Source organism: Xenopus laevis, chromosome 6S (assembly GCF_017654675.1).
Source record: "Xenopus laevis strain J_2021 chromosome 6S, Xenopus_laevis_v10.1, whole genome shotgun sequence".
NCBI classification, from domain to species: domain Eukaryota; kingdom Metazoa; phylum Chordata; class Amphibia; order Anura; family Pipidae; genus Xenopus; species Xenopus laevis.
In genome coordinates, this window is record NC_054382.1 from 25,405,382 (window position 1) to 25,432,913 (window position 27,532).

General features: G+C 39.0%; 1 protein-coding gene across 1 annotated transcript in view; it reads right to left on the minus strand.

The window, feature by feature from the left end:
• Positions 1 to 27,196, minus strand: part of calcr.S (calcitonin receptor S homeolog) — a 161,279-nt gene extending 134,083 nt beyond the window's left edge. The window contains exon 1 of the mRNA XM_018269183.2: positions 26,938 to 27,196. The gene's annotated coding sequence lies outside the window, so the exon portion shown is untranslated. The remainder of the gene's footprint in view (positions 1 to 26,937) is intronic.
• Between the last annotated feature and the right edge of the window lie 336 nt (positions 27,197 to 27,532).

Consider the following 27,532-nt stretch of genomic DNA (forward strand, 5'->3'; position numbering starts at 1 on the left):
ACAAAGTATATTTGGCTTTTGTATAAAAAACAGCCGTAGTTTCTGTATACTTTTTTCAATTAAACTATAAAATTGATGGGAAACTATCGCATTTTGCCTGCTAATTGGTTTTATAGTGCCTCATGATACACACGTCTTTAGCATGATGCATTGTCTTTTAGTACTGGAGAATAATTAGTTCAAGTACAGAAAGTTCCAGTACAGAAAAGACTTCATAGTAATGTAATGCTTATTAATTTTGAGGTATTAAGGATCTGGAGGAGTGCCTGAGCTCATTCTGCTCTACACCCCTTACAACAGTATGAGGTTCCATTACTCATCGAGCCTTTTAAAACTCTCCTGCCAGTCAGAAAAAGTGTTTAGAACGTGTGCTAAAATGTGAAATCCATTTTGAAATATTATATATCTGTTCTATAATTTTTGATATCTCATTGTAAAAGTTATGAACAAAGTTGAGGGTTGTTCCTTTTGCTGCTGACAATGGAGTTCTATATTAGTGACTTTTCCTTCTGTCTCAAAAACCTAAAATTTTTCAAGATTTATTAAACCCCCGATGGTGCTAAAAGTCCAGATAAAAAAAGTAGGGATGCACCGAATCCAGGATTCGGTTTGGGATTCAGCCTTTTTCAGCAGGATTTGGTTGAATCCTTCTGCCCGGCTGAACCCAAATCCTAATTTGAATATGACTTTTTGCCACAAAACAAGAAAGTAAAAAATGTTTCCCCTTCCCACCCCTAATTTTCATATGCAAATTAGGTTTCGGATTGGTATTCGGCCGAATCTTTCTCAAAGCATTTGGGGGTTCGGCCGAATCCAAAATAGTGGATTTGGTGCATCCCTAAAAAAAGGACTCCTAACTCAGACCTGCCGAGTTCATGTAGAAGCCAATGGGAGATGTCCCATTGCCACTTTGAAGATACCCTGATCTGCACTGAGTTTCGTTCAGTAATCCTAAAATTCTGTTGTTTTGGGCATCAAATCCAAAAAGTCGCAGGTTTTGGTGTTAAATCTGAAAAAAATCACATGATTTTCATGATTTTATTGAGTCTTTTCCCGAGAAGATTTAATTATAAATAGGGGAAAAGTCTGTGCGGATTTGATCGGAGTGATTTTCAGAAAATAGTGAGAAAAATTTGGATTTTGATAAATAACCCCCTAAGGTTTTCACTTGGAAAACTGCCATCCAAACTAAATACGTTGCATGGTATTTCTTACAAGGCTTTCAGATTTACAATAGCAGAGGAAATTACATTTCAGTAGACAGTGCAGGTACAGAAAATATAACAATTTAGTTAAATGCATTTGTGGAATTTCCCCCTTTAAATCATACGCACTAAATTACAGAGGTACTTGGGCCTTATACCTACTTTTAACTATGTGTCTGCAGAACCTGACGATGGTTCTAAAGGAACCGAAACTGATGTGGGGAAATATGTCAATAATCGAATAAATTCATCAATATTAAGCCACTTTCTACAATTATTGTGATGCACTTTGGGAGCAGCACCCGGGACCTGGCTGAATATTGGGTGAGTGCCGATACTCAAAGTGACTATATATATAAAATCTGCACAGTGTTTTCAATAACTCATCAACAGTATTGTGAAACTACAAGAATGGTAAATCAAGCAGCTACAACCAAATACAGTTGATTTGCACTTTGAGACTGTATAAGTGGCTTCTATGCATAATTGCCTGCCTACACCAAATTTTACAATTTTATATTGTTTTTTACATCTGTACATGGGACTGATCCCAAGTGATCACACCTGCCACATAGTAAAGATCACATAAATGCCATTCCTGTCTTTCTACATACGAGCAGTAGGGTTCTATAGAAGGAAAGTCCCCTGGATTATAAAGCAGACTCTGCACTTTCCATCAATGACTATAGCAGTAAAATAACCTCTCCTACACAATAACTCCTAATCTGACGTGAGTACGCATCTCTCTAAGGACATACTACATAAATTCACTAGAACAAAGGGGAAGCCATGACTCAAGGCTCCTTGGGGCTCATTTATTAACGCATAATTGGACGCAAAAGAGGGCCAACGCCTTCACGAGCGCAAACACAAGTATATTTATGTGATACTGCGCATTGAACAGAGCTTTTGCGATGGGTTTGGTTATACACATTGCGCAAAAGTTGGGGCAATGATGTTGCAAACAAAGCGAACGGTTTGCAGTTGTCGCTAAAATTGCGTCCATACGTGCGCATTAGTGCACCAGGAAAACAGCACATATTTTCTACGACTGTCTTTTCCTGGCGTAATAGAAACGATCTTTAAAATGCGCAGGTATGCCTAGCTGTGACAGCAAATGCGCAAATTTACACACCGCAGTTGTGTGCGTCGAAAATAGCGCACAAATTGCACCTTTCAAGCATTGTTCACTACATTAATAAATACACACATGCACAGGGCAAATGTTGGGCCTCTGCGAGCTTTTTAGCGCTGCGATGTGTTAACAAATGAGCCCCCTTGTCTTTTGTTTCCACACAGAAGCAGCACGATTAAGGCACTTAGGAAAATCATTAAACTCCCACGTACTAAAATTACAGAGACAAAACCATAATTACTTTTTAAGCTCAACGGAGCAGGTGATTGTCATGTTTTCCTGTATTCAAATGTCTTTGGAAAGTTAAGTGACAGTTTTTGCACTTCGTTTCGCACTTCGAGACACAGAGAGTGAAATCGACTCAAACCCTGCAAAAAATCCTTTCTTTCTCTGTCATATTTCATTAGGAATCAGAAATGTTCCGCTTTGCAAGAATTCCCTGCAGCTCTATTACAGATGCATTCATTTTATCACATTCTGTAAAATAGTAGGTTTTTAATGGAATAATTTAATATCTGCAATATATTAACTTTCATTGAGGTAAAATGGCTCACAAAGCATTAAATGGTAAAACATTAAGTCATTTGATAATTACCCCTTTTAAAATATGACATTTAATTTTTACTTAAGCAAGGAGAGCGCTGAGCTATTAAATTGTAATAAATTGTATAAATATTAAGGCAATTGCAGCCCTCTATTGCCATGGCTTTTACAGATCTGTAACTTGGCCTTTCACACAAAGGAAAATTGATGTTGTCATGAGTCTTACTGACATGACAGGTGGGCTGAATGGAAAATTTTGATTTGCTGCATTTAAAGGCACCCAAATATCAGCCATTGTTAGTGCTGAATCATCAGATACAGGTAGAATTCTATTGTTTCTTCTAGTGATGGGCAAATGTATTTGTGGTAAATTTCCGTGTTTCGATGTGGGCGAATAAATTTGCGAAACTGACACGTTAATTTGCAGGTGAAGTCAAAGATCTTTGACGCCGGCGACAAAACGGACGCCGGCAACAATTTAACGCACGTCATTTACTTTAATGCAAATGGACAAAATTTGCCCGGCGTCAAAATTGTCACCTGCGCCAATTTTGATGCCCGCAAATTGATGCCTGTGTCAAAATTCACGTTTCTCAAATTCTCCGCCGTTTTGCGATTTTTGTGAAAGTGAAGCTGGACAGATTTGCCAATCACTAGTTTCTACCTGTATATCTGACGATTCAGCTCTACACCTGTGTATTCACCCGAACAACCTTTCCTTTAAAGATCTTTTCCAGGAAAGATCACAATTGTAATGGCATTCTTTAGTGGCACCAATCTGCACCCCCACGGATTGCCATACACTATAAATTTGCACCTACCCATAGCACAGTGTCTTGGTCTAGACTGACAATTCACATGCAAGAGAATTATAGATCAGAGTGCCCTGTGGTTAGCAGGTACTTAGCAGGTGACTTGACCAGGAGGTAAGGACAGGGCTTGGAATGGATCTTATGCTTGCAGGTTCTTTGATGATGCAGATGAATGTGTGCAACACATAGGAAGGCCCATGGGTTGATTATGTGGACACCCAAAGGCCATCTACATACATGTCCTTGCGCAGCTGACAAAAGTTCCCCCCAGTAATGTGAAATTTGAATCAGGCTGAACTCTCCATACTGGCAGTCACAACTCATGTTTGCACATGGAGGAGCAAAATGGCGTGCTTCCAAAAAACATTTACATCCTTGCAAAAAAAAGGTAAAGAATGAAACTGCAAGAGAAGAGAAGAAGAGTAAGAGACTATAACGCCCAACTCTAACTCTAATTTTAGATAAACATTATATAAAACACCTATTTGTAAAGTTTAAAGGTTAATGCATTGTAGCTTTTCATAGCTTAGGTATTGTCTCAGTGTTGGTTTTGGCAAAAAGTGTCAACTATACAAAAACCACTGTGGTCATGGCACACTCAGGTAACTCTACGGACAAAATGTGCATCTCTGTAGCAAGTCACACAAGTCAACGAGTTTTATATGAGTGCTCCTGACATTCTTGATGAGCCCATGAATGCCATATATGTATAATAGCTATTTCCAAAAGTCACAGCATGCCAGCAATGAACAGTGCATGCTATACTTCTGCATTCCATTCCAGAAAATTGGAAAAAAATGTGTTACCTTCAGGGTTGAACTCCAGTGGTTAAAGGGTTAAAAACCCTTCCCTCTCCCCATTAACCTAGTCAAATGCATTAAGTTACAGAACTGCAAATGAGTTAAACCAACTGTTTCAGCCAATATTACTTTATAGCATAGCAATAAATCAGTTGCATTCATCATCACCACCATAAGCTTGCAATAAAAATAATTTCTTTTAGCATTGCATGAAGATTTATAAATTTACTAAGTAATTGGCGCAAGTTCTTGCACAAATTTGCAATGCATAGCATTCACTTGATATTTGTTCCTATTCCTTGTGCAGTGCAAATGCCCAGTGTTAGCAAAAGAGCCCCTATGGCTAGCAATTGCTTTTTAGATCAAAACAGAGATTGAGCTAAAAGAGTAGATAAGTGTGCGGGTGTTGGTAATCACAATGGATGTCTGTAGCTGATGCCAGAAGTCCTCTAGCTGAAACATGGTTTTCATTAGCCCTCCCCAATGAAAGCAGTATCCTTTAAAAATGGGTACATGTCAGCAAAAAGAGATCTTCCTAATATACTGACTCACAGCAGATGCATTGTTTTCCTAACATGAACATTAGCTAACACTTGCTAACCTCTACTTAAATAGTACCTAATTGTGTATAATCTGGGGTTTAAAAACTCCATGTTTTATCAATAGAGCTCCCGAGTTAAGGGAAAGTGCAACATGGTCTGACTACTCAGTGATATTGTCTGCTGGAGGACTAATGATTTTAAATGCCCTACAGACCTAGAATTCTAGTAGGCAGGATAGAACTCACATATATCGAGGAGCCTTGAGCACATGAGCTTACATATTTTGGCCAAAGTGTGGTATTATCAACCCTGATTTTTTTATAACAATTCATTATAAAGGCAGAAATTGTGAACTGGCAACCATTCTCCTTTTTATATCTTATAAAAATAAAACCTTGGTTTAGCATCTTTCAGTATTTATGATCAGTTCCAAAGCAGTGCAGGTTCCACAAGTCAGTTCTTACTGAAACCAGTCTGCTTTCATCCAGACACCTGACTTATCCTTGTAAGAGCTGAATTGTAGCAGTAGTCCCCTTATTTATGTCTCCCACAGTTTCACTACAGAAAGCAGAAGATGGAATAAGCCTGATCTGACTTATATATAGACTCTTTGCCTCTGAAGGGCCTCAACATCACAAGTACAACAGCAGGTGCCTCAGAAGAACAGTGCACTTAGAAGATCATTCTATGCAATCTATATTTACAGAGGGTTGGATTCTAAAGAACATACTGGCCTTGAATGGGTAACATCCATTTAGTTCCGAAACCATTTATTAAGTATATGCCACCAGTCACTCTCAATTTTCTTCTCTGTTGATTCACAACACATGCTTTGAGTTGCTGTCAGTTACTTGAGCTCAAAGGAGAAGCAACCCCTTGATAATAAAAACCCCTACCCCTCCCTGTTCCCCCCAGCCTAGGTGGTACCTTTTGTAAATTACCCTAAAGGTGGCCATACACGGAGAGATCCGCTCGTTTGGCGATGTCGCCATACGAGCGGATCTCTCCCGATATCGGCAATATCGGGCTGATCCCATCGTTGGGTCCTAAATATTTGTAACAGGCGGTCGGATCGTGGGACCGCATCAACGAGCAGATGCGGCCGCCAGATCTCGATCGGGGTAGCCCGTCGGGGGGCCCCATACACGGGCCAATAAGCTGCCGACTCGGTCTGTCGGCAGCTTTTATCGGCCCGTGTATGGCCACCGTAACTCTTTACTTGCCCCTCGGTGCAGATTCAGGGCATCGGAGTTCACGGGCGCCATCTTCTTCTCTTTGGTAAGCTTCGGGAATAGATTGGCGTATTGGCGCATGCCCAGTTGTAGCAATCTTCTGTTTCGTGACAACTGTGCATGCGCCGAAAGTCACAGAAATTGTCGAAGCACCGGAAGAGGACCCAAAGCTTACCGAAAAAAAAGAAGAAGATGGTGCCTGTGAACTCCGATGCCCTGAATCTGCACCGAGGGGTAAGTAAAGAGTTAGGGTCATTTATAAAAGGTACCACCTAGGCTGGGGTTGGGAGCAGGGAGAGGTCTATGTAGGGTAGGGGTTTTTATAAGAAAGGGTTTACTTCTGCTTTAAGGACTTATGGTCCACATACTGTACATGGGCCAATATAAGCTGCAGACAGATTAAGTTGGCATCTTATTGGGCAGTGTATGGGGCCCTCCAGGAGCTTCCCTTACTGATATCTGGCCAAAAGGCAGGATTAAAAAACGTGTTGGATTGAGGACCACATTGGTTCATTGATGCGACAGACCATATCCTCATCTTTGTGATCCGATCATTGGGCCCACAATAGGATCAGTAAATTTTACTGGGGTAGGGGATAAGGAAATAATCCAATACAGGTATAGGGCCTGTTATCCAGAATGCTCGTTACCTGGGGTTTCCCGGATAACGGGTCTTTCTGTAATTTGGGTCTTCATACCTTAAGTCTACTAGAAATTCATTTAAACATTAAATAAACCCAATAGGCTGGTTTCTTTTCCAATAAGGATTAATTATATCTTAGTTGGGATCAAGTACAAGCTACTGTTTTATTATTACAGAGAAAAAGGAAATAATTTTTAAAAATTTGGATTATTTGGATAAAATGGAGTCTATGGGAGACAGCCATTCCGTAATTCGGAGCTTTCTGGATATCGGGTTTCCGGATAAGGGATCCTATACCTGTATTGCAAAAATGGTGAGTAGTAAGGGACACTTACCAATACTAACAGGGGGTCCAGGTGCTCAAGCCCCAGACCTTCAGCTTGGGGAGGTAGTATCAGACATGTAGAATTCAGGGGTAAGCTGGCACAGAAACTGGACTTCACTCCAAAATAGATGAAAATAAAAAGTTTTATTACGCAAAAAGGAACATCTCAGAGGGTCGCCCATCTCAAGGTGGGCATATCAGGGAGGGATCCGTTCATTTGCCGCCCTTGCCAAAAGAGGGATTCTCTGTATGTATGGCCAGCTTTAGCAGTTTACTGAAAATTTGCATCTACCTAGAACTTTTACCAGACTGTAGAGCTTACCAAAGCATCAGTAGTGGCATATATATAGCATGTGAATGTTCAAAAAAATTATCTTGAGGAAAAAAAGGCTTTGCAAGCGGATTGGATGTCAGATATTATAGAGGATTTTATGGTTTATTGTGTTCTCACCAAATCCTTAAAGGGATACTGTCATGGGAAAAAACATTTTTTTCAAAACGCATCCGTTAATAGTGCTGCTCCAGTAGAATTCTGCACTGAAATCCATTTCTCAAAAGAGCAAACAGATTTTTTTATATTCAATTTTGAAATCTAACATGGGGCTAGACATATTGTCAATTTCCCAGCTGCCCCAAGTCATGTGACTTGTGCTCTGATAAACAATCAATTAAGGCAGTAATCAGATGTGGACTCCCGATCAATGAATACTCTGATAAACTTCAGTCACTCTTTACTGCTGTACTGCAAGTTGGAGTGATATCACCCCCTCCCTATTCCCCCCCAGCAGCCAAACAAAAGAACAATGGGAAGGTAACCAGATAACAGCCCCCTAACACAAGATAACAGCTGCCTGGTAGATCTAAGAACAACACTCAATAGTAAAAACCCATGTCCCACCGAGACTCCTTCAGTTACATTGAGAAGGAAAAACAGCAGCCTGCCAGAAAGCATTTCTCTCCTAAAGTGCAGGCACAAGTCACATAACCTGTGGCAGCTGGGAAACTGACAAAATGTCTAGCCCCATTTCAGATTTCAAAATTGAATATAAAAAAATGGATTTCAGTGCAGGAGTCTGGTAGAGTAGCACTATTAACTGGTGCGTTTTGAAAAAAACATGTTTTCCGATGACAGGATCCCCTTAATAATATCCTTAATTCATTTTAGTACATCTTAGAACATGTAACACATATACATTATGGTACACATTATGGTACATACTGATAAGTTTCAGTGAGGTCCAGTACTTAGCTGATTAATGCTAATGATCACAGAATAACCTCCCATTTTGGGATGAAATCAAGCAATGCATTCTCCTTTAGTGGTGTAATGTCCCATCTCTATATTTCCCTTTGTCTTGAGTGGAAATAGGTATAAACTCAGATACAATTCATTCCAATTGCATTAAACCTGAAAGTACCCTTTCTATTCTCTCAAGTCAAATATACTCAATATCTGCCATGTAGCGTAATTTCATTTCTTCTCTGCTCTTGCAGCTTAAATGTACAGATCAGAAATTGCACTCATATCCTCATCAGATTTTGGCAGTAATAACTTTCAAAATCTTTTAGTTGTTGTTTACTTTTATTTTCCAGCCTTCAAAACAAAAATCATTAATGCAAACCAAGGGCAATTTAGTGCTGGAAACCTATTCTCAAACTTTACAGTTACATAATATGTTTTATGGGATTTTTATATTTCTTCCTAACCTGTCGAAAATTGGGTTCAACAAAATAATTTTTAAAATTGAAAATCCATTACACATTGACCTAGAAAGACATAAGCTGGCTAGGGTTTTTTTTAGAATAATGGAACATCGTCCAGAAAAGAGAACATACTGTATTCTTTTTACAGCCCTATAGTACAGAAGATATTTGACCATTCCAATGCAAAGCTCTGAAAGCATTCAGAATGAAAGAAATACAAAATGCTATATGACTATACAGTCATGGATTTCTACAACATCCTTGGTAATTTGCTCAAATTATTATTTGTAGACAAACAAGTGAATATTCACAGAGCTGCATACCATCATTGAACTGATTTCATGCACTTGCTGAACCAACTGCAAGCATAATCCAATAAGACTAACAACTGTACTAAAGCAAAAACTTAATACATGGGAATAACATATGGTCAATACAGTTTCATAGCATAATCTGGTGTTGGTGGGAGATTGAACTGCGCCACCTGGGCCACAACCCACTTGACCATATAAAGAAGGACTTTGCAAGGAGACAAAGTTGATATTTGTAGGAAAACAATAGAATTAATGTTCAAGGCAGAACCTTGGAACAGAATCCCAAAATATTTATACATTAATCACTAGTCTACTGTAGTTTCTATTAGACAAATACAAAGTCAACACTTTAGGGCAGAGACACACGTGGAGATTAGGGGAGATTAGTCGCGCAGTGAGAAATTGCCGCTTCTTCGGGCGACTAATTTCCCCAAACTGCCTTCCTGCCAGCTAGAATCCAATTTGCAGACGGGATGGCACTCGGAGCGCCAAAGTTTCCTTGTGAGGCAACTTTGGGCGACTTCGGAAAATTAAGCGCTCCTAGTGCCATCCCGCCAGCGATTTCCCAACGGGGAGGCAGTTCGGGGAGGTTAGTCGCCCGAAAAGACGATTTGTCGTCGGGTGACTAAATCTGCCCGAATCTCCACATGTGTCTCTGCCCTAAGAGGAGTGTTTTACTGGAACCCCACAGAGTGAAACATTATACCTCCTAATATTTAAGAAAAAAATGGAAATGGAATATAATTATGTCAGTCTCATCTCACAAAATTGTGATGAGCTTTCACAGGGGCTGGCAGGAAAGTTGCAAAATTAAAATGCAGCACAGGACCACTGGGTTGACAGTGAAAAAGTAGGACAGTTGGGAGGAATGCAACATAGCAATTGGTATTAGTGATAAGCAGTGAATGGGGATTACAAATATGATTACATGATTGGGAAAGGAAGCATAAAAATCATAATTATAGTTGTCAGAAGGAAGCTAAGTGGGTAAAGACAGCGCCGTTTCTGAAGAAGGAGCCGCTGCAATGCCGCCCCCCTCGCCAGCTTACCTGTCGGGAGGGGTGGCAGGAACACTCGCAATAGTACAGCTGAATTTCGAGTTTAAAAAACGGAAATTCGGCTCTTAAAGGTGCAGGAGTGGCTTTTTGCCGCCTCTGGAATCCTCTCTGACGCTGCCGCCCGAGGGTAAAGATTTATATGTTTTAAGCCATCGTTGTTTTAATCAAAAAAAATATATATTTCTTGGGCTAACTCAATGTGAATTCACAAAAAAGATCTTGTGAATGCTCAGGAGTGGTAACTAACAGCAACCAACCAGCCTTTTGTTTTCACTAGTGTTACTTCTGGTTATCAATCATACCTAATTGTTGAGCTGCTACTATTACAGTCAGTAAAATAACACCGCTTTGGCGAGCCTGTTCCAAAAAGCACCTGCTCTAATTTAATTGCAAAAAAACTGATTTTGGAAGAGATGATCACTTTCTGCTATCAATGCAATTCAAACGTATTATTTTTAAATTAATGCATTATAAACCCCATTAGTCATATAAAACCAGATGATAGAACCATTTCCAGCTTTTATTAATCCCTAAATTGTATTGTATAAAGAACATTTAAGCTTTTGCAAAGCAAATGTAATGAAGTAATTATTGGCTAATGAAACACAGATGTTCATGTCTAGCTCAGAAACACAGTGATATAACTTGTACAAAAGATGAAATGATGTCAAATACTTTTACCCCTGAAATACCATAAATTCAGAAAGTAACAATATTATGTCTAAGGTCCACTTATGCTAATTAAAACACATTGTTATCTTTCTATACATTTAAGGCCAATGTAGAACATAGATTACCTAAACAAACTCCTCTCTTCTCTTCCCTAGCTGCAGTCTTTTTGATTGTAAGAATATATTTCCTAACGAAACAATAAGAAAAAGGTCTTTCAATAAGGCCAATTCATTGACATAATGTTGAAAAAAGGACAAGGCATGCAGTAGCTGCTCTTTGGATCCCCATTTAAACAAATAATATCAACCTCCTACAAACTGTCTCCACAGTTCTAGCAATGGTAGATGTGTCCATTAATACTCCTGGTTAGGGTCTCCCAAACATCTACATTAATATATCAAGAAGTGTGACAGTACCCAAGTCGAGAGATGTCTATTTAAAGGCTAAACTTAAGCTCCCCATAGACACGACGATTCTTCTTGCCGAACGACCGATTTTAGGGAAGCCCGACCAATCCTTCAAAATTATTGTGCGGTTAGTGGTATTCGAACGATCTTACATCTTACGATTTTTCGGCCGACATCTGTCGGGAAATTGTTCGGCCAGGGCAAAAAATCTTTGTCAGTCCCAGTGCAATGTTTCTATGTTTCCAGGGCCAAGCAGGCAGCTCCCCTTTGTTTTCCTGGCAAATTGGTCTTTTTAGTTGATGGTAAATTCGTACGATCGTACGATCGTTGTGAGAAGATCGTGGTCTCACCCATATAAATGACTTGGTTCCTAAAAGTTACCTGCCCTCTATTCACAGTTTCTCAAATGAATCCAACTTCATACCATATCTTCCCAAGCTTATAAACTCCAAAACTGAACAATGAAATTAAAACAGATTTTGACTTATGAAATATATTTGCCTATAAGGTTTTCACTAACAGAACATCCCAAATATCCCAAATATGCAATCTATTCATAATAATTGTGTACATTATGGGGCAGATTTATCAAGGGTCGAATTTCATGGTAATAGGAGTTTTATTTTAAATTCCTATAACTTGGAAATTCGAATATCGAAAGATCAATCGAAATTTATTTTAAAAAAAATCAAAGTTTTTAACTTCAGGTGAATAGGTTGTGTTCGAATCATTCAAATCAAAGTTTTAGCCCATACGATTGAATTCGAATTGAAGGATTTGCCCCAAAAAACTTTGATTTTTCAAAGTGCACCAAATGTCTACAAACGGGTTCTAGGAGGTCCACTATAGGCTAAACCAGCAATTCAGCAGGTTTAAGATGCCAAATGGTCGAAGTCGAACTTTTAAAAAGAGACAGAACATGATAAATTTTCGATATTCGAATAGTACATTTTTTTTCAAATTCGAATCAAATTTTAGCCTATTCGATAGCTGAATTACACAAAAATAGCTCGAAATTCTAATTTTTTTACTTTGAATTTTCACTTCAACCCTTGATAAATCCCTATGTACCAGTTAACATTGCCCCTCTTGTTCAGCATACTGTATATTTATGGCTACAGCCATTGCCCTTAAGTTCAGTCATTTTGCTGATTCATATGGGGAACTATATTTCGGCTACAGTGTTCCAATTTTACAGAATGAATAATGATATAAAACAAGAACAGTCAGGGCCGGCCTTAGGCCAATTGGACCAATTGGGCCCCGCACCTCTGGGGGGCCCCGCACCACAGGGCAGCACAGATAATATTTCCCTCAGCACATGATGCTGCCTGGCCTGCCCCCAACTTTGAGAGTCCAGCCCATCCCCAAATCCATAGGTCTAGCCTGCCCCCAACTCTCATAGGCCCAGCTTTCCTCCAACCTTGATAGGCCCTGCCTGCCCCCAATCCAACCAAGCCTGCTCCCAAGCTGAATCGGCCCAGCCCCAAACTAATTGGCCCAGTCCACTCTCCTATTTCCTCCCTCTCTCTCTTACCCTGTGTGCCCCTATTATGTTACCTTGTCTGCCCCTTTCCTTTCTATTTTGTGCCTGTATGCCCTTATTTTCCTAAATACTTGGTGTGTCAGTAGCCAGCAACACTTTGTCTAGGGGCCCCGCCAACATGGTCCCAATTGGGCCCCACATGTGATAGGACCAGCCCTGAGAACAGTAATGCTCTATAGGGAATAACGTACCCCTGCTATAATTTATAAGGATAAAATAAGGATCATTATACATTCTTGGGAACATTATACTTTATGAGAAACAATATAATGATTTGAAAAACATAAAAGACAGATATGTTTGTGAAGATTCTCATTCATCCAGGTCATGGTATATCTATAGAAATAAGTCAAATCAACTGGACTTGCTGTGATTTTTACCTTGAAGACTTTCACCAGTCATCCAACTGGCTTTGAAACTTCTTCAAGGACTTATTTCTATAGACATAAAAGAAAGAGTTAATTGTATCTCATCGCTGTATAAGGACGTCACGGTTAAACCCTTCTATTCTCGTCATCTGTAGCGGCCAGGGTTGTATCACTCAAAATGTAAAAAAAAAAATTCTTGTTGCTTTTAGCACATCAGTCACCACCTGCTTTTATCACTGGCATTCGCAGAAAGACTGCAGTTCCTATGATGTACTAATAGGCAGCCATACACTGGTTACCTTTATATGGTATCCAAGGGCTGAATGGTCAGATACTATAATAACAGCACTATTGTTTGATTTGATTGGGCCAAAAGAAAAGTGATAAAAATTATGGAATCTACAAAGTGCAGAGCCATATATTACAGGGATCTCCAGCAAAGGATTTACTGACTTTTCATTTAATACAGTAATCTGAAAAAAACTTCTTGCCTATAGTGTGTGAACTGTGATGCTGGAGACCTGAGTTGTATGTATGCCTAGCCATACAGAATTGCTGCTGAGCTGTACCTGCCAAAGAATTGTAGTTATGCAAAATGTTTTTATAAAATCTATTAAAACTTTACGTTGAATCCTTAACTGCTGATAAGGCGCAGCTTTGGGCAATATGGTATTAGATGAGTTCAATATATTTATTCATCTTTCAGAACATAACACTCAGAATTGGGAATGCTGAATACATATATTATTTAATATAATAATATATAGTAATATTATAGCAAGCACTTGAAGTGGGATAGAGCTGTAGCAAGTAGCCGTCTGCAGCAGTGTTTTTCATCTCTTTAGTTATATTTCTGGAACAAAACAAACATGCAAGCTACACTGATTTCCAGAAGTCAAGAATGAGGCGGTGGGCTGAGGCAGAGCATGTGGAACAGATGCCAGAACTCTTCGTGAAGTTTCCGAACACTAAAAATAATACGTTTTTCTCCAGGAAAAAACAAACATACGCACTTTTCATCTGCATTCACCTTTCCAGTCCAATAAGCAGCTCATTCCCACTTTCTGTTTGTGTAAAAAAAAAAAAAGGGAGAAATCTGGCCAAACTGGGAGAAGTCCAAATAAGCTTTTTCACAGTCAGTGATCTATTTACTGACAAGATAAACCCCTGCTGTTTGCAATGAGAGAAAGTCCCACCAACCCATATGGGTGTGTATAGAAATGATTAAACTACCGCACAAGGCTGATGCAAGGAATATTATTGTCGCTTTACATAGGAGGGATCTTACTATAGCCCCCTTGCTGTTACTAAACTGCATTTTCCGAAATTCCAGATCATTAAAGGGGGTGCAGCTGAACATCGGGACTACAGGCTAGATATCACTGACGTACTTGTCCCAAATTTATTATAGCAAAGCAAAGACATGAATATAAACACCTATGTGTGTGTATATATATATATATATGTAAAACATCTGAATGGAGACAGTATTGGTGCGTCTGGACACTGCCATCTGCTGGTTACTTTTATGTCAACTAGATCTGTAGATAAATTCATCAGTTGCTGAAATTTTATTCATATAAATATTTATTGTACGGAGTGTGACAATATCCTACCATCCAGAAACTTGCATTTCCCATAATTCTTTATTATAATGGAAAATAACACATTTTTTAAACCGGTGCAGTTACTCACAAACCATAGACAAAATGTAACAAGTGTATATTACAAAGTTGCTTAGAATTATGTTCTCTATGTCAATAGCAAGTTTTTCCCATGCTGAATCAGGGAATGGTACTGGTTTTACATCTGGTCTCAACTTAACTTTGTGTACAAAGTTCTTTGCACAACCCAGTGAAGTGTTGCTTTGTGGTGACATTTTAGACACTGGCTGTGTGGCAGGCACTGGTGCTGTAGTAATGAGACCATCAACTTATTGTAGATTTAATGCAGAAATACTTCCAAGTATAGCAGTACCCTTATTCACAATGTAAAAGTCACATTTTGCTGTATTTGATTCAAATTGTACAGTCGCTGGCAAGCAACCAAGCACAGGGATTGGATCCTATAAGTAACTGACCAGTTTCAGGGCCGGTGCAACAAGCGGATCTTTTACAAAGTATTTCAAGAAAATATCCTTTGGTAGTAAAGAAACAGCTGAACCTGTATCAAGCATCAGATTAATGGAGTGTCCCTTGTCAGTAGAAGCAGTACTGACACTGACAGTGCATATAAACTTCTCTGGAATAAATTTACCAGCTTTATCCACACTTAATACTGTGACATTTGTAGTAGTGACATCATGAACATCTTTAGCAGAACTACAGCAGATCTTAGCAAAATATCCTACCTTTGTGCATTTGCGGCACTGTAAAGCTTTTGCAGGACATGTAACATAATTTGCAGTATGTTGTGTTGAACCACAGCGAAAGCAGTATTTTCTATTTGTATTTGCTGCACGGTTTTGCAGTGTAGGTGAATCCCTTTCCTTAGCACTGTATTTCGCCTGTGACTGTGCATTATTAGGCCACAGTGTTGAATTCACAATCTGTACATTCCCAGCAGTTCCCTGACTGAGAGTTTTAGCCTCTGCCACTGCTGTTTCAATTTGGCTAGCAACTGTAATAGCCTTTGCAAGGGTTAAATCCTGCTCTAGGAGCAGTCTCTCTCTAATGCGAGGTGAGTTTGTTTTTTCCACTATTTGGTCTCTTAGCATTTCATCTGTTAGATTCCCAAATTCACAGGTAACAACCAGCTCTCTCAAAACTGCTACAAATTGTTCTGTGGATTCGTCATTATGTTGTCCACGTTGGCGGAATTTATATCTTTCAGCAACCACATTTACTCTTGGCATGAAAAAGTTCTTTATAGCAGTAAGAGAAGTTTCATAAGTATCATCAGGTAATGTAGAGAATATACACTGCCATCTCTTCGTCAATTTGTTATGTTTTGGTAGCCGAGGATGAGTAGAGTATAACAGTGCTTTATTAGCAGGCTCTCAAGCAGCCATTACACAACAGTAACTTTCACTTTTAACGTGTCAGGAAGTATGCACAGTATAAGTCTGGGCACAGTGACATCTACAGGCCATTTGTATAAACACCACACTCAGAACCTGGGGTTTTCTGGATAACGGATCTTTCCATAATTAGGATCTTCAAACCTTAATTCTACTAGAAAATCATGCAAACAATAAATAAACCCAATAAGATGTTTTTGCTTCTAATAAGGATTAATTATATCTTAATGTGGATCAAGTACAAGGCACTGTTTTATTATTACAGAGAAAAAGGAAATAATTTGGACTATTTGGATATAATAGTAATTTGGAGCTTTCTGGGTAACAGTTTTCCAGATAACAGAGCCCATACCTAAATTAAATTAAATTAAATCTAAAGCCTCAGAGATCTTTAGTTGGCTCCAATTGTATTAGATATATAGAAGGCTAGAAACCCTATATCAGTGATTCCCAAACTGTGGGGACGTCCCTTTTATGGGAGCTTTTATGGGAGCTGCTTAGTCTAAAGTTCAAATAGGATGCAACTTGTAAAGAAAGCCAGTTTGTTCAACATGCAAAATCTCAGCCTGAAGATCATATTGAATGAGATTTGGGGTTCTGATTTGCAGCAATATATATATATATATATATATATATATATATATATATATATATATATATATATATATATATATATTATATTATATATATATACTTTCATTCAGATCCCAATTCTTCTCGTTTTGGCAATTTTCTTGCCAAGCTGTAAGAGCACAATATATCTATTGGGAGACTGAATTAGTAAATCACTAGGCAACACGCTCCCATTCTGAATGAATAGCCAACATGGTGTGCCCTTACAATAGATCAGATCATTGATATGAGAGGGTGAGAATGTTTGCTGAAATCCGTTCTGATTGTTCCTGCTTATAAACTACATTTTTATTTGTGTTAGTTATAAAATTTCTTGTACGTGTCATTTGCCTTCACGATTGACAGGTGCAATTTCAGGCAGGTATATCAGACCTGTAGCATGTCAAAACACTGCATGGAGGGTAATAATAAAACAGTACCTTGTACTTGATCCCAACTAAGATATAATTAATCCTTATTGGAAGTTAAATCAGCCTATTGGGTTTATTTAATGGTTACATGATTTTCTGATAGATTTAAGATATGAAGATCCAAATAATGGGAAGATCCGTTATCCGGAAAACCCCAGGTCCAAGGCATTCTGCATAACAGGTCCCATACCTGTAATAATAATAATGATGATAACAGAGTTAATATTAACTGCGTTGTGATTTCCTTGGTTAATTGCAGGAGAAAGGACAAAAGAGGAATTTAGATCTCCATAGCTTAAGGGGCAGATTTATCAAGGCTCGAAGTGAAAATTCGAAGTAAAAAAATTCCAATTTCAAGCTATTTTCGACTAGGGAATAGTCCAAATTCGATTCGAAATTTATCATGTACTGTCTCTTTAAAGCTTCGACTTCGGCCATTCTCCATCTAAAACCTGCTGAATTGCTTTTCTGTGGGGAACCTCCTAGAATCGATTTTCCTTTTACTTCGATTCGAACGATCAAATACAGCCTATTCATCGGTTGGTCTGTTTTAATTTGTTAATGGGAGTTCAAAAAAACTCCCATTACTTCGAAATTCGACCCTTGATAAATCTGCCCCTTTAAGTGTACTAAACAATAATTTAAACATTAATGAAAACCAATAAGATTGCTGTGTCTCCAATAAGGATTAAGTGTATCTTAGTTGGGATCAAGTACAATGTGCTGTTTTATTATTACAGAGAGTAAAATTTTAATTATTTTATTAAAATGGAGTCTGAGCTTACTAGTTAACGAGCTTCCAGATGACGGATCCCATACCTGTAGTTTGTTAAAAAGAACACTGTTTTTGTTTTTATTTTTACAGTTGCACAGACGGATTTTAATTGCGGCACCAAGAATGCTCTTAGAAAACCAGTTCCTTCCAAAATCTGGAATCATCTGGCAAAGCCTTCCTTGCCCATAGCATTCAGATGCTATTTGTGAGATTCTAAGGAATAAGTAAATGAAGTGTACATAAGGATGTGGTGCTTCTGAGGGCAGAAGACCTAGAAAACGATTCAACAATCATTTCTTCTTTTTAGACGGAGTAACTTTTAATGCCACTGGCAAACAATTTCAGCAGAACAAGACATGAAATTTGCCGTAATGTTGGTTACCAAGTTTCTAACACTCTGAAAATGCTCCTGATTTTCTATGTTCTGTGGCTCCAGGATGTAAAGACATTTTAGGAACAGTATAACATCTCAGCGGAAGCATCCTTGCATGTATAAAGCAGTTCTACCTAGCGAGGGCTTCTCTTATCATTGCTAAGCTAACGTTCTGTAAGGATGCTGGGAGGCACAGCTTACCTAGTACTGTTACCAGTGAATCTGAATTTGTTTACAGAGAATGCACAATATCCATCTCATAAGTATTAAAAAAAAAATCAGGGTTGTGGATTTGACATTTTTTAATATCAAAAAATATTCTTAGAAATGATGCTTAGTTATACAGGTATGGGACCTGTTCTCCAGAATGCTCGGGACCTGGGGTTTTCCAGATAATGTATCTTTCCGTCATTTGGATGTTTGTACCTTAAAGAGATACTGACACCTGAAATTAAACTTTTTTTTATATCTATTATAATATTGGCTTTGCAAGCTACTTCTAACTTTGCCATAAAGTATTTGCCTGATGCTTTTACATTACTTGTCTGATCCCCCATGTTCCTGTAGGAGGGGGCTGCCATATTTGTGCAGCAGGAGTCCGTTAGCATTAGAAACTGTAACTAACAGGCTGAGATGGGACAGTCTGGTTGGCAAAGTCAGAGTGTCAGAGTGTCAGAGAGTCAGGCTTAGGAACTTCAACTAACAATTATATACAAAAACAAACCTCTCAGCAAAAAATGATCAATATAACCTATAGGTAACATTTAATGTACATTCATATGCTAAAATTCATTTTTTAGTGTCAGTATCACTTTAAGTCTACTAGAAAATCATGCAAACGATCAATAAACCCAATAAGATGTTTTTGCTTCATAAGGATCAATCATATCTAAATTTGGATCAAGTACAAGGCACTGTTTTATTATTACAGAGAAAAAGCAATCAGTTTTAAAAAATTGGATTATTTGGATAAAATAGAGGCTATGGGAGACAAACGTTCTGTAATTCTGAGCTCTCGCATATCCGAGATATCTGTATTAGTTAGATAACGATGCTTAGTTAGAAATTCTGTTTTGTGATGTCACATTTCACTTAGACACATATACAGGTATAGGAACTATTAAACAACTATTAAACAAAATGCGTAGGATCTTTGCTTGGAAGCACAGATACATTTTTGTAGATGTTAGAGAGAGCTTGCCACCAGTAAATCACTAGCTAAAGGCCAGAGCCAGTAATACATATTTACATGCAATGTACCTTTCAGGTAAATTGCAATTCCCTGTCTTTTTGCTCTTCAGCTGCTTAATTATACCCCGCCCCTTACATCCTAGAACTACACGCCTTGAAGCATCCCTGGACCTTCTAAAGCTGGCCATAGATGCAAAGATACGATTGTACGAATCCTCGATTCGTACGATTTTCAGATCGTGTGTGAAGTGTCCTGACATCTGTTGTGCCATGCCGATCGGTCTTTCAGTCTATCAAACAAGTTAGAAAAGGATTCGAATGATCAGATATTTGCATCTATGACCAGCTTAAGCCTCAACCCTGATCTACCCAGTCCCTGCACATGTGACTTACCACCATGCCCCTTGACACCACCACCTGCCCCGCTTCAGGTACCAGCCAGAAAATGATTTGGCAAAGTTGGCAACCCTAGTCGCAGATTGTGCTTAGACGTAAAATTGTGGTTCTTAAAGATGTAGTTCACTATGAATTTTTTTTTGATGTGCAGAGTGGTATGCTGTGACAACTTTACAGGTAGTCTTAAAGGAAAACTATTCCCCCAAAATGAATACTAAAGCAACAGATAGTTTATATCAAATTGAGTGGTATATTAAAGAATCTTATCAAACTGGTATATATATTTAAAGGGGAACTCCACAAAAACATAACTTAAACATAAAGCTTTTTGAAAAGTCAACATAATTTCAAGCAACTTTGCAATAAACATCATTTAAAAAAGTTGCACTTTTCATGATTTTCAATGGTTTCTGACAGTTCCTTTAGCTTAGCCCCCTGCTGATCTCTCCGATTACTTTGCTGAGCTGGCTGACTACTATTAGTTTTTATCAACAGCCATCTGTATTTAGACTGCATCCTCCAAACCCCACAATTCCCTGCACATGTGGTTTCAATAAGGAACAGAAAATCACAGTGCAATGCATTGTGGGTTATGTAGTTCCTGCATGCTGTCTGTAAGCTGTGGAGTAGTTGTTACAATTTGTAACATCAGTGTTTTAGTCCCTCCTTCCCTGCCAGGATTTCAAATGATGTAGAAAGAAAAGAACATTTTAACAGCTGGGTTTCAGAATAGAAAATGGCATTTATTCATACTTTTGGAAGAAACAGGTAACTGTGATAACCTTAGTAAAAGGAACTAACATGTTCTGAAAGCTTGCTGTGATTTTCATCTTATAATAAAACAAATATGAAAGCTTTGCTTTGTGAGTATTTAAAGCTGGCCATAGAAAAGATGGTGGCTGCAAGGTGGAAGTGTGGGCCGTGCTGTGATGGCAGTGGTGTTAGGGCAAACCTCCCAACTGTCATGTTTTCTGCGGAACAGTTCCGATTTTGACAGCTCAGCCAGCAGTCCTGGGTTTTTAACTGAAATGTCCCGACTTCTCTTTGATCTCCTGCACTGAGATCAGATCTGGAGCATTATTCTCAGCATGATTTATTTTGGTGTTGTCTTTGATCATTTAGGCTAGAAATGTCCTTGTCATCTCCAGAGATCAGACTGACAGCAGACTTACCAAACACATGCATACTGTATTCCCCACAAAAAAGAAATGTTATATAAACGTTCCCTTATGTTCCAGTCATTCAGGCAGATTGTACTGTTCCTATGGCCTGCGGAAGAGTTCTAGTGAATAAAACTTTAGGTCAAAACAGGCAGGAGAGATTCTCACCTGGGAAAATGAATTAGACTGCTCTCATCTCTACACTATTTCAGGTATCACAGCCACTGTAGTTCTGATCTCAATGGCCTAAACAGATTGGATGCTGTCACATACATTAGCAATCATCTCTGTCCATACAAACACATACAGCAGCGTGGGAACCTTTATTTATACTGCACGACTTACATGTACTGTACAGGCAAGAGGTACAGAAAGCACGAAAGACAAATGTTAAGAGACACAAGAGGTCCCTGTCCTGTAGATCTTAGATTCTAGTTTATTTGTATGTTATTTCTAATTAAACTAATTTCCCTTTATTTGAAAACAGGTTGTAATGACCAAAAATCACTGGCATCTAGACTGTGCAAATAAATCCATTGTGAATACATTTCTCTACAGGCTGGACTGTCTCTCCAGTGATTTTTGCTAAAAACATGATAATGTTCCATTAAAATGAATGTTGAGCACAGTGTGTACCTTGTGAGTCAGCTAATGTTAAAATAAAGGTCTTTGCATTCAGGGTCGGACTGAGCCCGAAAGTTTGCTAGTCAGGAGGGGGCCCTGGGGACTGCTAGGAGGGCCCTTTATGTTGCAGCACCAATGGGCCCCCAGTGCTCCAGTACGACCCTGTTTGCTAGTATATACTTTACCTTAAAACACACTACCATGTCCAATGGACTTGACTGGAAAAATCTCCATAAAAATTTCTCAATGGATGGGATAAATTATGGATAAGTAACCAGTAACCAGACAGCTCCCACCTCTTTTAGTAAATACTGTATAAAGGAGCACAAAACAAAGCTCTCATTGTAGAATAAGGCTACAGCTACAGGAAAATAAATTGATGGAAACCCCCCACTTGGATTATGTTCCCTTTAAACAGCAAGAATTTAGCTCAGACTCCTTCAGTTGCAGGAAAATGAAACTGTCAGGCAATTCCTGGGAATATATATTATTAGTTCCAAAGGACCGTGAAAGATAAATCTATTCCTTTCACAAGTCAAACGCTAAACCATCCATGCTAGTACTGTATATAACGATCATCAGAGCGTCACTTTTCTACTCTCCCAGTGACCTTGCACGAGCACAACTTCATGCACTGGATAGAATATGCATATAGAAGCCATAATATAGAGCCACCCACACTGTGTAGAGCCTCTTCACACAGTGCAGTGCCATCCCACAAAGTGCAGAGCCATCCCACACAGTGCAGAGCCATCCCACACAGTGCACAGCCATCTCACACAGTGCAGAACCATCCCACCCAATATAGAGCCATCCCACACAGTGCACAACCACTCCACACAGTGCAGAGCCATCCCACACAATGCACTGTCATTCCACACAGTGCAGAGCAATCACACACACAGATCATGAATACAGTATAATGGTGTATGAGACATCATCATAAATAAACAAGCTGAGAAGATTATATTTGTTTATAGGTAAGGCACATGGGTTGCCCAGTATGGGGCCTAATGCCTGTTGTAGACACAAATATAGTTACCAGCTTGCACACCCTGGCTCTCCAAAACATGTATTGCCCGGTGCCCGGCCGAGAGGGCTTCGGAAACCCACAAACTTCCAGAACGAATAATTCCACCGGCACACAGGTCTTTAGTTGCAAGCAGGGATAACCCTTGCTAAATTTTTATTAGCATCGCATCACGCAAATAAAAATTTAGCAAGGGTTATCCCTGCTTGCAACTAAAGACCTGTGTGCCGGTGGAATTATTCGCCTAATGCCTGTTGTCAGCAATGAACATGGGTTTGGGGCAACCCATAGTGTTTCCCCCTATATGGGTTAACAACACATGCCAACTCTAATAAAAATAGAATAAATACAGTGTATTCAATTGATTTAGGGCACATACAATTACAGTACATTTATGGGGAATCACTGAACTGTTAGAATGAAAAGCGGCACAAAAACCCACCTTACTTGACCCAGGTTAAGAGCAGGGAGGGAGATATTACCAGCAGTAATGCCAGTAACAACTTTATTGATGTTTCGAAAGAACTGCATGTAACATGCCATTTGCTCAGAGAGGCTGAAAAAGCCATTATGTCATATTTATCAACACAAATCGACATTTCACCTGGCACATAGTTTCAAGGGAGGACACTGGGAGTAACTTTATAAATTGGACGCTTATAGAATCAAGCATGTGTACTCTGCTGCGTGATATTCATTATGTGACAATGCAAACAAGGGAATGTTTTATGCTCATGTAATCACAGAACAAAGAATATAGCATTAGAGAGGTCAGAAGATAATGCAGTTATACTGCGTGTGTGCACTATAGGGTTAGGTATCCATAGAGCATGTATATGCATATGTACCCAAAAATATATAACTGCATATATGAATGCAAATGCACTCAACGATATTTCATACCCCCAATATTAAATGACACATGTCAAATGTTAGAAAAAATGTACATGTTGTGTTTATGATCACCCAGCATTTTCTAGGGCTTCAATATGAATGTAGGGGCAGGTGCAAAGTTCTAGTTTTGACGATATTCTGTAGCAAGTTGCAGCTAATTGTAAAGAGAGCCAGTGCACCAACCATCCTGCTCTGATGAATCGCACCCAAATGCATAGATGGAGGCTAAGGAACCCTGCAAGTACTGCCAGGCTGGATAATGGTTGTATCCGTAGTTGCAACTGACTTGCTCCAAGTTAATAGGACAGTAGGTGCATTCTATGCAAAGTTCAAAAGTTCTAAATTAAATACCTATTAGTCAACAAAGGAAATTACTTATGTAGGGTACATCTAACTTAATTTAAGCATGCCTGTTCCACAGAGCAGAGATAGTGTTTAAAGAGACCATCAACACTTAAAGGTGCATTAGATAACCCCATTCCCACAATAGATATGACGACCATTTGGCCATTCTATATAAGCTTACACGTTTGAAAACAGAAGGGAACTGACGGGACTTTGAAAAGTCGAGGAGATGTATATTTTGATAATTGCCAATTAACATAAGCCTTAAGCAAATCTCTTTGGGCTACATTCTATAACATGTTCCATGCGCTTTCTTTAATTAACTATGACAAATTATTTCACAGTCTTTAATATAAATCTAACAAAATAAATATCAGAGGAGTGTACTGAAAGGGTTAAAAATGATACCCCAAACTATCAAAACATGTTGTATTTTCTCAATTATAATTTGATACCCCATGTTATTCATGGCAACACGGGGAGAATAATTATTATTATTATTATAACATGTTTCTGTGTAGATGCCAGAAAGATTCAGCCCATTTGATTAGTACGCTACATACAGTAGTAGAGATATATGTGTTACACGGTGCTTAAGGGACAAAACACTATTTTGACATGCCTGCTGTGCTATCCCATAGGATGACACATTTTTACGATCAACATATTTTCAGGGTTAAAGCAGCCCAAACGGATCTTTAGAGAAATATCAGGTTATATAGGGAAGGCACAGCAGGGATTTACAATTTCTTTAATCGATCTTGGCACCTACTGTATTTGGATGGAGGAGTTTATTCAGAGGTTTAAACTACTGTACAATGATAAAATCATTTTAATGTTAGCTTAATACCTTTCCTTATCTTTTAAATGTTTTAAGAAAACGACAGATGATGAAGGGACTGGCACTCAAAGTTTATATAGTGAATAAAATACCCCCTCTTGTAAATTATAAGGCTATTATATGTTACCGAGGAGTTTTATGACCATATAAAAACACGAGGCCGAAGGCCAGGGGGTACTTTATTTATTATAATACACAAATTTCAGTGAATCATGGGACAGAAATGACATCACTACTCACTGTATATAACCGATGACATCAGTACTCACCGTTTATAAGGATATCATTTACAAGATATTCAGGGCTTTTGTGTATTATAAGGATATTTCAACTAGTAAAGGATATGTATTCCTCTTATAATAATAATAAATGGGGGACAGGGGTTTAGGCTGTAGGACCAAACACAGGTATCTTCCAAAGAATGCTTTCAGTGGAGATGATAGAGAGAGAGAGATGATAGAGCTAAATAGATGATAGATAGATAGATGATAGATAGATAGATAGATAGATAGATAGATAGATAGTAATGTATTGCATATATACATGCTCTTTAAAGGGATACAAATAGGTTTGGAAAATACATTAATTAACCTTGTTCACATGCATAGCACTTCCCTTATACTTATACTGTATTAGTCTTTCCATGGTCCCACAACCCCCACGCAAAGGGAATCCATCTATAGGTCTACAACACTTTTGTAGGAAGTTTTTTCCAGAACCAGCAATAACAGCAATGAATTGCCAATTTAACATCTCTAGAACTACACATCCTAGTTGGAAAAGGCAATTTAACCACGGTGCCTGATGGAACATTAATCCTTCATACCAATGGACAGAATTCTTTTACTGCATATCGATTGTTTAGTGTAAAGCCCAAGCTGAACTGCCTGACCAAGTAATAAGAGTGCCGTTGTGCAGTAGCAGGAAGAGCACTATCTTTCGTAAGGGAGTGAATTGGAATTGTTTTGACAGATGGTTGCCATTGATGCTGCTGAGAGATGGATTTCATGTGAATGGTGGATCGATTCTAAGTAGTCACTACTGGACAATTTTCCACATTGGTGCTCTGTGAAAGGGAAGTGTGCATATCACTAGTACACTATCCCCTGGTGTCTATGTCCATGTGCATATCACTAGTACACTATCCCCTGGTGTATATGTCCATGTGCATATCACTAGTACACTATCCCCTGGTGTATATGTCCATGTGCATATCACTAGTACACTATCCCTGGTGTCTATATCCATGTGCATATCACTAGTACACTATCCCTGGTGTCTATATCCATGTGCATATCACTAGAACACTATCCCCTGGTGTCTATGTCCACGTGCATATCACTAGTACACTATCCCCTGGTGTCTATATCCATGTGCATATCACTAGTACACTATCCCTGGTGTCTATATCCATGTGCATATCACTAGAACACTATCCCCTGGTGTCTATGTCCACGTGCATATCACTAGTACACTATCCCCTGGTGTCTATGTCCACGTGCATATCACTAGAACACTATCCCCTGGAGTCTATATCCATGTGCATATCACTAGTACACTTTCCCCTGGTGTCTATGTCCATGTGCATATCACTAGTACACTGTCCCCTGGTGTCTATATACATGTCTAAATTAATAGTACACTTTCCCCTGGTGTCTATGTCCATGTGCATATCACTAGTACACTGTCCCCTGGTGTCTATATACATGTCTAAATTAATAGTACACTTTCCCCTGGTGTCTATGTCCATGTGCATATCACTAGTACACTGTCCCCTGGTGTCTATATACATGTCTAAATTAATAGTACACTATCCCCTGGTGTCTATGTCCATGTGCATATCACTAGTACACTATCCCTGGTGTCTATATTTCATTTACAGAAGTGATGCACAGTCACACAGTACAGTGTTGCTAAAGAGAAAAGTTGGGGTAACTTACAGTAGGTTGGTCAGTTAGCACAGTGCTGCTATTGCTTGTGATACTCCTCAGATGAACTTCTCACAGTCCATTCCCAAATCTGTATCCTTAGAGCAATAATAGAGCAAGGGCTACATCCCAAGAGCAGAGCCATTTATGAGGACATCCTGCACACAGGGGGCTGAGAGGCAAGTCACTGGACTACACAGGCTCAGCAGTGTATGGATATGGACTGTAGGCTGTATCGTGGCTCAGTCTCTGTATGTGATTGTCCCGCACAGTTACCGGCAGACAAGTGAGTAGGGAAAGATGAGCCAAAGTCTAAACAGCCTTGGGGGCGGGGCTTGGTGCTGTGCATAATCTGCCGCAGCCACAGGGTCCTAAACTCAGTTACCTGAGTTGCGCTGTGTGGGTGGCTCTATAGTATGGCTTCTATATGGATATTCTATCCAGTGCATGAAGTTGTGCTCGTGCAAGGTCACTGGGAGGGTAGAAAAGTGACGCTCTGATGATCGTTATATACAGTACTAGCATGGATGCTTTAGCGTCTGACTCCAGAAAGGAAACAATTTCTCTTTCACGGTCCTTTGGAACTAATAAGATATATTCCCAGGAA